At 46.7% G+C, this 11,600-nt stretch overlaps 1 pseudogene; it reads right to left on the bottom strand.

Annotated features, from left to right (window-relative positions):
• Positions 1 to 3,537: 3,537 nt before the first annotated feature.
• Positions 3,538 to 10,901, bottom strand: LOC145421590 (zinc finger protein 277-like; annotated as a pseudogene).
• Positions 10,902 to 11,600: the final 699 nt, after the last annotated feature.

Below are 11,600 nucleotides of genomic sequence, written 5' to 3'. Positions count from 1 at the left end.
GTTATATATATATATATACACACACAATATATATAACAAATGTAGTGCTCTCCACTATGTGAACCCCTCACCTGAATTGTTCACTAAAGTAAACACACAGAGCAGTAGCAGATTTTTTTAATGTGTTTTATTTATTTTCATTTGCTGCTAACTGCCTTGTTTTCATTTGTAGTTTTTGTAGTAGGAAGAACTACAAAATCCACAAATAAACAAAGTGCAGTTAACAAATGTAGTGCTCTCCACTATGTGAACCCCTCAGCTGAATTTTTAGGTTTTTCAGTTCAAGCCAATGAAATGAAATCCAAAAATTCAACCCAACAATCAAATGATCCCCTATGAGCAAGCACTCTGGCAACGGTGGAGAGGAAAAACTCCCTTTTAACAGGAAGAAACCTCTGGCAGAACCAGGCTCAGGGAGGGGCGGTCTTCTGCCATGACTGGTTGGGAGGTGAGGGGCAAAATAAAATCAAACATAAAGGAGAGCACAGGTCGGTGGACTGTGGCTCGAGTTTAAAAGATGCTCGAATCCCGCCTGAGGTGGTATGGACACGTGATTCGAAGCGATGAGAACTCAGCAAAAACGACTATTAAGGATCGACCCAGACGGCGCCGGCCTCGAGGCAGACCGAAAAAACGGTGGATGGACAAAATCAAGGAAGACATTAAGACCATCAACGCGTCACCTGAGGACGCCTTGGACAGAACCAAACGGAGAAACCTTTGCTGAGGAGCGGACCCTGCACCAGCGGGAACAACGCCAGGATGAAGGTGGACTGTGGCTGGAAAACATCATTACTGTTTTTAAAGGGTAACTGGTCCACAATTGTCGATGGGACGTGTGCATGCAAGCACACGCAAGCCATCCCCGCTCTGTGGGGTCATGACAATAATCATGACCCCACAGAGCGGGACATTCGCTTCAGCCGAAAAACCTAGAGGCGACCCAGATAGCAGCTGCAGAAAGAACAATGAACCATCCGACATTTGTGAGTTCTTCGTTCCTTTCCCTGAGTTGTCTGATCTCTTCACAGAGTCGTCTTCTCTCTTGCCTCAGTTCTTCGTTCTGTTGCCTGAGGCGTGTGATCACTTGCCCAAGTTCCATGTATTCTCGAGTGACTTGTGCGTTGTCTCTATTGAGTTGAATGATCTCTTGCCTGTGATGTCTGTTTTCTTCCGTGAGGCGTGTGATCACTTGCCCAAGTTCTATGTTTTCTCGAGTGACTTGTGCGCTTTCTTGATTGATTTGAATGATCTCTTGGCTGTGATGTCTGTTTTCTTCCGTGAGGCGTGTGATCACTTGCCCAAGTTCTATGTTTTCTCGAGTGACTTGTGCGTTGTCTCTATTGAGTTGAATGATCTCTTGGCTGTGATGTCTGTTTTCTTCCGTGAGGCGTGTGATCACTTGCCCAAGTTCTATGTTTTCTCGATTGACTTGTGCGCTTTCTTGATTGATTTGAATGATCTCTTGCCTGTGATGTCTGTTTTCTTCCGTGAGGCGTGTGTTTAATGCAGCGATGTCTAAGTTTTGACTAACAACAATTTGTAGAATTTCAACTGCCGTACGCTGCACTGGGTCTGACTGATCTCTGCTTCCAGATGGATTATTCGACGTTCCCTGTGACATTTCTTTGGAGGTTTAAAGCTCAAAAAAGTTAAATCTCTGAATGATTTAAATGCAAAGGTCAGCTTTGTCTAAGGTCAGCTTTGTCTAAAACAACTGGCTCTTTCTGATGTAAACTGTTAACGACCTCCTCTATTTATAGACTTGGTGGGTGTGGCAGAGAATGTGATGTCCCTGTGACATCACGATGATCCTTTGATCTTCTCAAAGGATCATTGTGATGTCACCGTGACGTCACAATGATCGTTCGAGAAGATCAAAGGATCAAAGGAGCGCTGTGGATCATTCTGAGCATGCTCAGATCAATGAACGGTCATTGTGACGTCATTGTGACATCACGGCGACATCACATTCTCTGCTACACTCACTAAGTCCTTAAATAGAGGAGGTCCTTTAACAGTTTAGACAAAGCTGACCTTTGCATTTAAATCATTCAGAGATTTAACTTTTTTGACACTTTTGAGCTTTAAACCTTTAAAGAAATGTCACAGGGAAACGGTGATCAGTCAGATCGACTGCAGCGTACGACAGAGGAACTCAGGGAAGAACACATACAACTCAGTGAAACGTGCATAGAATTCAGTCAATATATCGGACAAGTCAGTGGAGAAAACACACAACTCAGTGAAAACTACATACAACTCTATCAAGAAAACGCACAACTCGGGCAAGGAAACGCACAATTGAGGCAAGAGATGGCAGAACTCAGACAAACTGTGGAAAATCTTCAGCGCCCAGCGGTACATGAACAAGAGACAACAGAAAGAGAATCGCCTGGTTCGTGGGGTCTAAACCTACTTAAAGTAGGTTTAACTGCTGCCGGATGTGTCATTGCTCTTCCTGCAGCTTTCTGGGTCGCCTCTAAGATTTTCGGCTGAAGCGAATGTCCCGCTCTGTGGGGTCGTGATTATTGTCATCATGTACTCATATATGTAAGCATTGAGCCAAATGTAATAATTCTAACATATTAAACAAACAATATTTGTCTCTTATGTATAATACATCTGTAGATACACTGTCACAGATACTTGTCTTTGAGTGAAGATTTAAGGTGATAGGAAATATAAATAACTGCAACTTGAATCTCTGACCCAGAGTTCAAGCTCACTGCTGTAATATATATATATATATATCATAATAATCTGACAATACATATAATATTGGCCATATTATATTTACATTACCACAGTGAGATGACTTCAGTCTCATGAACAACATCAGCTAATTGTTATTTACTAGCTAATCTTAAATGACTGTTCAGCACAGAAATGAAGCCCAACAATCATGTTTACAGTCCTTTGGTCTCAGATGAACAAAATATGTTCTCCTTCATTTCTGTCACACAAAGCTGTATGACACGTTTCTCGCGGTTAGTATCATGGTTGCTAGGCAACCTGAACAGCGCGACGAAGGCTAGACCGTCCCATTTCACAAGCCTCTCACTTCCGCACTTCTCGTACTTATAGTACGCGCCGTACGTAGTACGCGTGCGGTCGCTGGATTGGGACACAGCCTGGGCCTGCCAGAGTCAGAAATGAGGATAAAACAGGAAGTTTGACAGCAGTGAGTTCCTGCAGCGACCTCTCGTTTCTCTCCTCAGTGCTGCATGTTCGTGAACGTGAGCCCGGACGCGAAGGAAACTCTGCTGCAGTTCGGCTCCACCATACGGCAGGTGTCGCTCGGCAACGCGACGCAGAAAAACAACAGAAACGCCAAGTAGGACAGATGTTTCAGGCACGAGAAGTCCCTGGACTTTTTGAGGGGACAACAATAATAATAACAATGTGCAGTAAAACATACACTCATTCTTTTCATTTATTAGGTTCCTGTGTCGTGTTGTTTGTGTTGGCAGTGAGTTGGAGGGCGGGGTGGGGTGGGCTGCTTTTAACCAGGTAATAATAATAATAATAATAATAATAATAATGGATACTTTATTGATCCCCATGGGGAAATTACTTGTTTTTCTCTGCATTTGACCCATTCACTCAGTGAAGCAGTGGGCAGCCCACTAAGCAGGCGCCCGGGGAGCAGTGTGTAGGGACGGTACCTTGCTCAGGGGTACCTCAGGGTAGCCGTTAAGTGGATTCGAACCGCCGACCTTCCGATCATGGGGCGACCACTTTACCTACTGAGCTATCCCTGCCACTTTGTGCTACATTTGTGTATGAAAAGTGCTTTATAAATAAAGGTTGATTGATTGTGCGTAGTGCCGACGCGGGACAGTTTCCAATTGTGTAGTGCTGTTGTTCCTAGTGTGACTCTGCAATGACAATAAAGAGTCTCTCGTCTTCTCTTGACGATGAGCTGCTCGTCCACCACAGCACTGAATCCAGCTCAGTTACAAGTTACAAAAGAAAATCATTTTTACTCGAGTACTGAAATTCATACTCAAGAAAACGCATGTTTCAGCTTCATTGCACGAGGCAGAGCAATTACGTTTCAGCGGACATCATGGCGTCCGCGTGTCCTGCTGTGGAGAGGACTCTTCTTTTAAACCTTCTTATCTCTACTAAGTAGAGACGTACAGGAAATAGTTGAGAGGGAAAGGGCCGGACTCAAACCCGTGCGGCTGCGTTCCAGCCATGTGGGATGTGGTCACCATGAGCTGAGCTCAGCCGACGTCAGAGACGACTTTGAGTCAAACGTATGACACGTGTCCGTCTGTGGTCCTAGCTGCTGCCTCCTCGCTCCTTCAGCAGCTGCTTGAGGACTCTCAGGTTAGAGATGTCCTCCGCGATGACCGGGATCTCCTCGCCGCGATGCTCCTCGCCACCGTCGCCTTCCTCGCTGTCAGAGAGCGTGCACAGGAGAGCGTCGTTCTCGTACGTGGGGAAGTAATACCTGCGGAGCGAGACGAAGTTTAGTGCTCAGGCTCAAATTAGTCCCAACTTAAAAAAGGACGCCATTTTCATCAGCTGATAAAAATACTCCAAATGAAGTGTAAACATCTGTGGCGTTGACCACGTTCATCAGCAGCTGGACGCCAGCTTTAAAGCCCGCGCTCTCATTGGTCAATTCTGCAGGCGCTTCGTTAAACCTACTGCGGCTGGTCCCAGGCGGACATCTCTGGCAGTTTCATCACGTGACCTTCAGCCGCGATGTGACGCAGGGCGTCCGCCCGGCAGTCGAACATCCGCGTGCAGCCGTAGCAGCGGCTCTGATGGATCTGCCGCCGGATGAAGTTCACCAGTTTGACCTGCTGGTAGAACTTGAGGTCTGAGGGAGGACAGAACATTAGAAACACTCAGAAGGAAGAAATAGAAGGAAACTGCGCTCGAATGACCACGGAGATTTCACTCACCGAGCTCGGTCTTAAGGAGGTCGAAGCCGTGAGCCTCCTGCAAAACAATCACGAAACAGAAAGACGTCAGGGTGACGCAACGCCGCGACGCTGGTTACAGACTTCATAAATAACAAAACCAGAAAGCAGAGAGAAACTTTTCTGCCTCTCAGGTAAACTCGTCACTCGTGAGCAGAAACTTAGAGTCACGTTTGGGAAACTGGTTCTAACTTTAAACCATCAGAACGTTTAATCAACGACAAAATCTGACTGCAGTCGACGTCCAATCCTAGATTTGATTTATTGTTCACGAGTGTTAAGTCTAATTGTTGAATGTTGTCATTGTGTTTCTTAAATTTGTACGGTCTGAGTTCAACCTATAGGATCAAGACGTTCCTTTGTCTCTGACCTCTCCAGCCACTCTGTGCTGGGGGAGCTTTTATTGCAGATGCATCCTGACAGATCTGTTTCTTCTGTTGTAAGCTTCCTGCTTTTATGATCCTTTTGGTCAGCAGGAGGTCTCACACACACACACACACTTGTTAAAGTTTTGACAATCATGTATTTATTTGGAACCTTTTCAAAATAAAAGGCTCTTCAGCTTCGGTCCATCTGTGTGTGAGGGCACTTTTTGAGTAAAATCCATGTTTTGTGCTTACGATGGATTCATGCGTTTGCAGAGACCTCAGGAAGCAGATCGTTTCCTGTTAGTGTGCACTGTCTCCGTTCTCCCAGAATGCTTTGCAGAATCGTTTCAGGGATGAAAAGCAGAAAACGATATTTTCCTTCTCTGAAACTTCTACGTTCCCGTACCTTCATATGCGCGTAGATCTGCTCCAACGTCTCCGATTGGTGATCACAGAACAGACACACTGCAGAGACCGGATGAGCCTGCCAGTCCGACCAATCACTGCGGACGATACGGAGATGAAACGAGCTGAAGACTGAAAGCATTCACACAGGATCAGAGGAGGAGTAGGAAGTGGACTTGATTTAAACTTTTGTATCCAGGCTGACGCAATAAATGAGAATATTCTCAGGAGGGACAACCCAAGGTTCAGTATCTGGGATCGAGCCGGGGATCAAACCTCCAACCTTTCGCTGCACCTCCTGATCCACAGCTACCCCGAGCTCACAGCACCTGGTTCAGCACCTGGTTAGCGCTGGAGATCAAGCGTGCTCAGACTGGTGATGTCGTGTTGGTTTAAAATAAACGTTACACCCAGTAACTGCACCATCTGGTGGTAAAAAACTGGTATTACATGCAAGTGCAGCCCGGCCCGGTTTTTGCCTTTAACACGACACAGAGCAGTGTGTATGACATGCATCAGGACACTTTAGTTAATGCCGTCCTCACAGAGCTACATGAGGATACTTACTCATCCTCATCATCCGCCAGCTCACGGTCATCTTCGCTTTGCAGCTCCTCCCACGTTTTTCCCAGTTCCTGACAGGACAGGAGGGACGCTTTAAAATCGGAACAATACATTCAGGTCGTGCGTTTGCTTCTACAGAACTGCTTCGTTTATCCTGACGTGGAAGCGTGTGGCGAGTGTGTCGCTGGGCTTTACCAGGTAGTTGATGACGTAGAAGCGGTCGTACTCGTGGTTTTTGGCGCTGATGCGGCGGTGAGCTTTTTTCCTTCAGCGTGGTTTTATCTCGAAACGTTTTCTCGCAGTACAGACACTGCAGACTGAAGCGAGGGGAGCAAAATGAAAAGGCGCGCGAAACAAAACTTAACGCTGTGAATAAAAAGCAAACCTGTCCAGTTTGTCCTGCAGCGTGTCGAGGAACTCGCTGCAGTAGACGATGTTGTCCGGCAGTCCGATGCTGAAGGAATGCTCTCTGGCCATGTGGTTCAGCAGAGACCACCTGGAAACAGCACGTGGAGCCATTTTTAATAAACAACAGAAAACATCAGCTGACATCATCACTGTTAGCACTGCGCTGCAGTCCTTTGGGCTTCGTCCAGAAGTTCCCATTTGGACAAGACTTCAAGATCCATGCAGCGTGCCCATAGTGGCAGACAGAGGGAAGCAGCCTCCCTCGCCATGGGCCGCTGCATGTCCAAATGTGAGGAGACCCGGAGCGGACGCGGGTTATGTCTCTCGGCGTCCTCCCACAAGGAGCTGGAGGTGGTGGCTGTGCAGAGGGAGGCCGAGCATCTGCGAACCAACACAGTGACTGAAAATGGATGGATGGAAGCTTAACTGGAGGTAAAGACACAGATCCACACAAGAACTGTGGTAAACACCAGTGAGAAGCCAGTCACACCTTCATGCCATTCATGAACCAGCACACACCTGCACAGGTCTGAGACCTGACCCTTAGCAGGAGAGGAAGAAGGATGAGGAGCTGCACTGGTCTCAGATCAGCTTCTTGGTTCAGGCTCAGACATGTCACTGAATGATGTTTATGGAATTATGCATCAAAGCAGCTTTTTGGGGGTTGGATCATAAGAGATGACTACAGGAAGCAAAGAAGCTTTTAGTCACATGATTTCAGGAAGCTCTACCTTCTGTCTGCTTTAATCTAACACACGTGAGGTTTCCAGGACTGATGGGAATCCTGCGGCGCTTTACCTGTTTCCCGTGAACTCTTCGCTGCAGAACATGCAGAGACGATGGAAGCTGCTGTCGTCTCGCTCCTTCGGCTGCTGCTCCAGGACCTCCTCCTGTGGGAGCACAGAAGAAGAGCTCAGAGGAATTCTTCAGAAAACTACCTCAGAGTGCTCAGATATTTAAAGTGCAGAGGTTACAACGACACAAAGCGTGTCAAATCATCACTCAAATCTGCAATTTTTCTGATTTTGCCTGATTTTCAGACTTTGCCTCAAAATAAAGTTTAAAAGAAACGAAACTTTCAGCAGCACAAGATTCACTCAGGATGCTCCGAGTCTCACGTCTCCTCACCAGTCGTTTCTGCTGCAGCTTCTCTCGGAGGACTCTGTCTTCTGGAAGGACGTCACACAGCAGGAAGTAGTCCTCCTGCTCCTCTGTCAGGTCAGCGAGGAAGAAGAGTTTTTAATGAGTCATTAATCAGAGCTGGAGGAAGTGTACGTGGTTCACTTTGAAAGGTCAGGTCCTCTGTGGGTTTGAGTGAACTCACCGACTGGGCCCGTGGAGTTGGTTTTGATGACGCTGCAGAAATCTGTGAGCGGCTGCTCGAGGAATCTGCCCTTCCAGTACAGCAAGTACCTGATGGAGGAAACTCCTCAGTAAAACCGACTCACAGCCAGGTTTACCGGCGCACAGAAACACTTCGTCACGGTTCATAAAGGCAGCACACTAACAGGCGTGGACATGCTGGACTTGTTGTATATATGTATACTTGTAAGGTAAGGGTTTCCCCCCATCACCCCAAATAATTACAGGAAGTCTTTGGTGAAATGATCGAGTTCCAAATGCTAAAAACATCCAAACGTGTTCCCGAGAGTTAAACGAGTGAGCCGGAGCATGTGTGGCTCGTACTTTGGGACGTCTGCCATGAGTTTGACGTCGGCGATGACAAGCTTGTGCTCCATCAGCAGGTGTCTGAGGAGGACGTCTTTCTGCGGCGGTGGGACGGACTCAGAGCAGAACAGGCAGACCAGCGGCTCGGAGCCGGGACATTGAACACCGGGAGGGCTGGAGGTGTCAGCCGGCTGCTCAGGGAAACACAGCGGCTCCAGAATGCTGTCCTTACCTGAGAAAGCAGAAGAGAGACTACACTTTATATACCCCACACACACTCTACTCCAGCTCCACTGGAACGGTTCGCAGCCGAGTGTGAAGCAGCGGGAATGAGGATCAGCACCTCCAAATCTGAGGCCATGGTTCTCAGACGGAAAAGGGTGGAGTGCCCACTCCGGGTCGGGGATGAGTTCCTGCCCCAAGTGGAGGAGTTCAAGTATCTCGGGGTCTTGTTCGCGAGTGATGGGAGAAGGGAGCCGGAGATCGACAGACGGATTGGGGCTGCAGCTGCAGTAATGCAGACTAGGGCTGCCACGATTAGTCGACTAGTCACGATTATGTCGACTATTAAAATCGTCGACGACTAATTTAATAGTCGACGCATCGTTTGAAGCTTTGTAAGATCACAAAGGACGCAGGAATGAGTAGTAGGATTTAAGAGTGTAATAACGGACTGAAACAGAAGATGGCAGCACTGCATGTACAAGGATGCCAGCTGCCGTTAAACCCCGAAGAAGAAGCTGTGTCCCAGAATTCATAGCGCAGCTGTCAACAATGGCGGCAGCTAGGTAGTTTTAACTTTACTCTTACGTTTAACATATTTTCAGGCGAGAATGTAGCTGTGTAAACCTCAAATATCTGCTCAGTTTATCAAGACACCACATATTTTCAAAAGCGCTCCGACGTTTTCGGAGACGTCTGTTACCCACTAGCTCGTTAGCTAGGCGGGGGCAAGGCTAACTAGAGCCGTGAGAACACCGGACTCCCGGCAAATCATTTTCAAACCCACCGCCGTCTTTCGCTACTCAGGTTAAACATGATATATAAGTCACTTAGATAACTTAACAATGTTATTGTTTGGCTTTCTTTAGTATTTTATTTGTTCCTGAGTAAATCGGTTTGGCTGAGATTAAAGTTATAGTTTTTTGCACAGCTAAAACTGTCAAGCAGACAGCTGATTATCAGAAGTGTGAGACTCTGGAGAATATACTCCGGTGTCCTGTTATATTTTAGAAAGCAAGGAGTTTATTAAACTTCACCGAAACAATCTGCAAATTTCATTAAAAATTAATAAACTATCATCTTGTCTTTATTTTTAGTTAGCACAAACACTTCAAGCTGTAAGCTAATGATAGTTATATAAGACCAGATGCTGCCGGTGCAATAAGCAGTACGCTGTACGTCCAATGGATGATGATCTGATTAGTCGACTAATCGCAAAAATAATCGATGACTAGTCGACTATCAAAATAATCGTTTGTGGCAGCCCTAATGCAGACGCTGCACCGGTCCGTCGTGGTGAAGAGGGAGCTGAGTGTAAAAGCGAAGCTCTCAGTTTACCGGTCGATCTACGGCCCTACCCTCACCTATGGCCACGAGCTGTGGGTAGTGACCGAAAGAACGAGATCGCAGATACAAGCGGCAGAAATGAGCTTCCTCCGAAGGGTGGCTGGCCTCTCCCTTAGAGATCGGGTGAGAAGTTCGGCCATCCGGGAGGGGCTCAGAGTAGAGCAGCTGCTGCTCCACATGGAAAGGAGCCAGCTGAGGTGGTTCGGGCATCTGACAAGGATGCCCCCTGGGCGCCTCCTGGGTGAGGTGTTCCGGGCATGTCCTACCGGGAGGAGGCCCCGGGGCAGACCCAGGACACGCTGGAAAGACTATATCTCTCGGCTGGCCTGGGAACGCCTTGGTGTTCCCCCGGATAAGCTGGAGGAGGTGGCTGGGGAGAGGGAGGTCTGGGCCTCTTTGCTTAGGCTGCTGCCCCCGCGACCCGGCCTCGGATAAAGCGGACGAAGATGGATGGATGGATGGATGGATGGACACTCTACTCCAGACCAGGTGAGTCAAAACCAAGCGGAAGCGAGAATGTACAGCCTGGCATGAAGAAGCATTTCCCTCTGATCTACAAAAATCTGTCTGTATACAATTATTTTCATCACCCGTGGGGACAAAACTATGATCTAAAAGTTAAAAAAAAATTAATGAATTAATTAAATAACTCATTAATCGAGCTCAGACTTTACACGCTGTTAAATCCTGAATAAACTTCGCAGCTGTCAGACTGAGGATACTGACTGAATATAGAGATTGCTGTATAATCAGAGTTAGCAGCCCAGCTATTTCCTAGCCTGCTAGCTTAGCCGGGCGGGTTCCCGCCTGCTTTTCTGATTTTTTTTAGCCTTTTTTCTGCTGATTGTGAATTCCCACAGACTCGGAGAGTCACCGACACCCAAAGCTTTGCACGCAGACCACCAGATATCAGCAATAAAGCCGCGGACACGTTTAAAAAGTCACACTTACCGTCTTTACTCGGCTCGCTGGCGGCCATGTCTGGTGTCACGTGGTGCAAATAACACAAATCGAACCAATCGGAGGCCGTAAAATGCCACCGAAGCGCCTTCGCGGACCCCTGGTAAAACGCGAATTAGAAAAGGTGCATTCAAGTGGTTAAAGGAAATATGAAAACTTACGTTTCGAAAGCTGAAGGTTAATTAATGTGAATGAAGTTGACTAACATGTAACATTGGACGTTGTTGCATATAGGTGCTGTGCTTTTTGGAAATCGAATTTCCCAGAGGAACCCACCCGAGGGATTAATAAAGTTCTATCTTATCTTATCTTATCTTATCTTATCTTATCTTATCTTATCTTATCTTATCTTATCTTATCTTATCTTTAGCAAAGAATATAAATCACATGAACACTCAGATCCTCCAGATATACCTGAGCGTGTTCTCTGAACATGAAAGTTTAGTGTTCATAAATCCCCATTTATTAACATTGCATTAGCATATGTTTCCTCTCCTCTATTACAAATTTTTAAATGAAACGTTATTTGTGAATGTGTACCATGTGTACAGGTGTAAGGTTCCTTAAAATAAAAGTCTGAAAATAACATTTGAGTTTCTGTACAGGGGGGGCACAAGAAGGCTGGATATGGTGCAAATTCTTAAATAAATGACCCAAGTTTTATACGTGAAGTCCGTTTTAAGGTGGAGTGGCTGCTGATGACACACAGCTCATCATC

Source organism: Astatotilapia calliptera, chromosome 17 (genome assembly GCF_964374335.1).
Source record: "Astatotilapia calliptera chromosome 17, fAstCal68.1, whole genome shotgun sequence".
In the NCBI taxonomy this organism is placed as follows: Eukaryota; Metazoa; Chordata; class Actinopteri; order Cichliformes; family Cichlidae; genus Astatotilapia; species Astatotilapia calliptera.
The sequence above is the reverse complement of the archived record's forward strand: the minus strand, read 5'-3'. Positions and strand labels throughout refer to the sequence as shown.